Below are 4,346 nucleotides of genomic sequence, written 5' to 3' on the forward strand. Positions count from 1 at the left end.
CCGGGAAAGGAAAGAAAAAGTGCAAAACGTGTGACACAAAAAAAAACGTGCAAAAAGGATGCGGTCTATCGCAAGCCCTTCTTCTACAGGAGAGAGGCCCCCAACAAACCTTACCCTTCACCTCCGGGCCAAAAGGCATCTGCAAGGATCCAGGTTCGATGCCCCTATTCACTGAAGCTACTAAGGGACCACAAATGCTTCCCCTTGACGTGAGCCAAGGTGTCTGCCCGCAGAGCCGATAACGGTTGGTATCCTGCCCATGCAGGAGTACCCGGGGTTTTTGCAGGGAAGTGCGGAACCTAATGGCCACACACACCTCCCCTACACTGCCAGGAGGGACACCCAGAAGGGCTACCGCATCCTAACAATCCTGTGGACACACAACACGCAAAAGGTGACACAATGGCAAAATGAAATAAATAAGTGAATGTGTTCAGATATACTGCCCGGACATCCAGCCGGATCTATAAAAATTTCTCTGATCCTAGCCAGAAGGCCGGGAATCAAGAGGTGAGTGCCACAAGGTGAAGAGATTATGGTGCCCGTGCTTCCACTCAGTGAGCCTATCCTCCCAGTGAGTTTCGGCACCTCGGGGTCACCATTCCCCGAGGCATTAAATTACCTTGGCTCTAGACCCTCATGGCGAGACCGAGACTGAGATCGAGCTGATTCCTCAGAACCAGCCCCGGAACGCCCTGGTACACCTGCCCCCTCCATCCTACATCAATGGCGCGAACTAGACGACCACTGATAAGAACAGATACTACACTTGATCTTAGCCAAAAGGCCGAGAAGCGATATCACACTGGTTGGGAACCACTGCTCCAACCAGTAGCTCTCGAGCTGCTGCTAAACTAGAATTCCCATGATACCCTGATAGCCTTTCTATTTATCCTGCACAGAAGGTAGGGAGAGTTCATCTTACTCATGTCTTCCACCTGGGCTGCCACCCAATGTCAACCAAGGAGCGGTGTTGTCCTTAGCACATAGGGAGCCAGGGTTGCAGGTGGGTGAGAATTCTGATGGCCGCACCTATCCATGACTATTGCCTGTTAAAAGTCCTTTGTGTGCTCGATAAGGGCGCATGTTTTTTTTTGAGTCCCAAATTCCAATGTTATGGTGATTGACCCTTCCACTGAGGTGAACGATTGTCTCATCTCTAAACCCCATCCTGTCGGGTAATTTGTCCTCTTCCAATAGGCTAGTCAATGATATGCTGCTGGCTTACTTCAACTACAGGCCTTAAGTTTTGCACCATCCTTTTTAAATCTCTTTTTAAATGGTCCTGGCCACACAAACGGGATCGGTAGTGGGCATGGTATATGTTAATGTGCATTATAATGTGCACAACTTGTCAAATGGGTGGTGCTTAAATTGTCCTCAGAATCAAGATACATAGAATGGCCCTGATTTACTAAGAGTGGAGTGTACTTTTCTTTTTGGGTTTTAATTCTCTACCAGTATTTTTCCATAGTATTTACTAATGTTTCCCTACATTTTGCACTTTTCCCCACATTTTGCTTTTTTTTTTTACACATGCTCTGTGGAAACCTTAGTACATTTTTTGGTTTTTTTATTAAAACGTCGTGGACACGCCCCCTTTTAGGCAGCTGTGCCCCCTTTTCCCGATGACCAAGCCCCTTTTTGGGGTTTTCTGAGAAAAATGGAGAGTTTGTTGTTGTTTTTTCAATTCTGGCGCAAATTCTGGTGCAGACAGAAACTGGCGCACAACCCGACAAAACATATTGTGTTCACAGTACAGTGATCCCTCAACTTACAATGGCCTCAGCATACAATAGTTTCAACATACAATGGTCTTTTCTGGACCATTGTAACTTGAAACCAGACTCAACATACAATGCTACGGACAGTCCAGATCTGTGAAACGTGTCACAACTGGAGGGACTGACCAATCAGAATTGGCATTTTACTGGCAAATCACCTCTATTACTAAAGTGTATGCACTGACTGGTGTCTGGTAGCGCCCCCTACAGTACAGGGAGGAACTACAAGTTCTGTACTACTCCTTACCTGTGCCAGGGTTAGCTGCTCCTTTGGACACCAAGTAAGGGCGGCTCCATTTAGGACACTGTGTGTACTGTACAGGACCCTGAAGAAGCTCCTGTCCTCTACATAAACCATTGTTTCCCAACCAGGGTGCCTCCAGCTGTTGCAAAACTACAACTCCCAGCATGCCCGGACAGCCATTGGCTGTCCGGGCATGCTGGGAGCTGTAGTTTTGCAACAGCTGGAGGCACCCTGGTTGGAAAACACTGACATAGAAAGTGATTACAGCTCCCAGCAGATCTTTCTTACTTTTACATGCAAGGATTTGCTTTATCTGTATTAGTTATCTACTTATTTTTCTTTAATCCTCACTTTTTCCTATTTTTGGATGACATTTTGGTGGCTTCAGAACCAATTACCAGGTTTCCATAGAGTTATGGTCTCAACATACAATGGTTTCAACATACAATGGTCGTCCTGGAACCAATTAATATTGTAACTTGAGGGACCACAGTAGTAAGTCAGGGCCAATTTGTCGGCAGATAAGAACCATTTGGCCCATCTAGTCTGCCCAATAATCTGAATACAATGAATAGTCCCTGGCCCTATCTTATATGAAGGATAGCCTTATACCTATTCCTATTTTATATAAAGCATAGCCTTATACCTATTCCTATCTTATATGAAGGATAGCCTTATACCTATTCCTATCTTATATGAAGGATAGCCTTATGCTTATCCCATGCATGCTTAAACTCCTTCACTGTATTTGCAGCGACCACTTCTGCAGGAAGGCTATTCCATGCATCCACTACTCTCTCAGTAAAGTTATACTTCCTGATATTACTGCAGAAACCGTTGCCCCTCTAATATAAAACGATGTCCTCTTGTGGTAGTTTTTCTTCTTACTCTGGGTCCCAATGCCAAATCTGTTATAGGACCCCATGCCAGCCATGTGACATTTATAATCCTGGTATCTTCTTATGGGGCAGAGGTACCTTATGGCCCCCTCAGGCAGGCCCCTGCAATGTATATAAAAGTCTCTATCATATCCCCTCTGTCTCTTCTTTCTTCTATACATGTTGTGGCCGTTTAACCATTCCTGGTAAGTTTTATCCTGCAATCCGTGTACTAGTTTAATATCTTCTCTGAACTCTCGATGGTAAAATTAGCTATCCTAGTGACTATGCTACTTCAGTTCCGTTTATTATCAATAAAATTGGCCAAGGTTTTTCCTGACTTTGCTATGGGGTCCATTAAATTCTAGTTATACCCCTGAATGGATGCAAATGATGCCGCATATAAGAAAATGTTCTGCGGAAATATGAGAGCGGAGATGACCCCAAGTGTACCCAGCCTGATGAAACGTCTCTGTTACTGACACACCAGCAGAGCCTTTTTAGAATATCTTATCCGGCGGTGGCGGCAGTGTTTTATATATGACCTCTATGATACAAATGATCCAGTCAGGGGCTCTCTTATCATTTGTCCGGCTCGCTCGGCGCACAGGACACGCAGCTCCGTCCTACCTATCTATCCTGCAATTTCCAATCGGTCCTGACATCTGCTTAACATTCCGCTCAGCTCGGCGCTCATAGCCGCTCCTAATCTCCACGCCATAAATATATAAATATTGTTTTGAGGAAAAGAGAAGTTTTCCTTTGTTGGGTTTCATCTTTTAAAAGGCTTTGATAAAGCTCTTCTTCCAGTGACTGCTCCCATTTCATGGCGCACTTATCTCGCTGTGTTTCTGATTTCGGCTGCCACTTTTCTCCCTCTTGGATATTTTACATTTGATTCTATTTTCAGTTTTACAAAACATTTTCCCGAAAACGAAGACAAGCAAGAAGAGAAAGTCTGGCCTCTGTGTCACAGTCTGATATAGAGACACAAGCTTAAAAGGGGACTCCAGTAAAAGGAACAAAACTAAGGTGAGTCCTATTGTCATTCTGCATTGTGGAATCCTTCACACACCTGTTTTTTTTCCAGGTTTTCCAGCTTTTGACATGTCGGTAAATACTTGCTGTTATACAATGCGCTCCAGCCACTTGCGCTGGCCGTAAGCGCATTGCTCCCCTCTCCCCTGCTGCCGGCGGGGCCTGGGATTCACATCGCGGGACGCGCCCGCATGCGAATCCCAGCCCGTCTCTTACCACGGTCCTCTGCCGCCTTCTCCACTGTGTCTCAGCTCTGGCGCACGTGTCCCCTTCTCCTAGGTGGCGCGCACGCCAGAGCTCTGAAATTTAAAGGGCTAGTATGCCCATAATTATGTGTAACACCTGACACTACTCTATAAGTCCCTGCACCTCCCACAGTTCCCTGCCAAATCTTCAGTGCAC

The 4,346-nt window shown here is 45.7% G+C and overlaps 1 pseudogene; it reads right to left on the minus strand.

Moving 5' to 3' along the window:
• Window positions 1-639: 639 nt before the first annotated feature.
• On the minus strand, window positions 640-799 carry LOC130294756 (U2 spliceosomal RNA; annotated as a pseudogene).
• Window positions 800-4,346: the final 3,547 nt, after the last annotated feature.

Source organism: Hyla sarda, chromosome 10 (genome assembly GCF_029499605.1).
Source record: "Hyla sarda isolate aHylSar1 chromosome 10, aHylSar1.hap1, whole genome shotgun sequence".
NCBI classification, from domain to species: Eukaryota; Metazoa; Chordata; class Amphibia; order Anura; family Hylidae; genus Hyla; species Hyla sarda.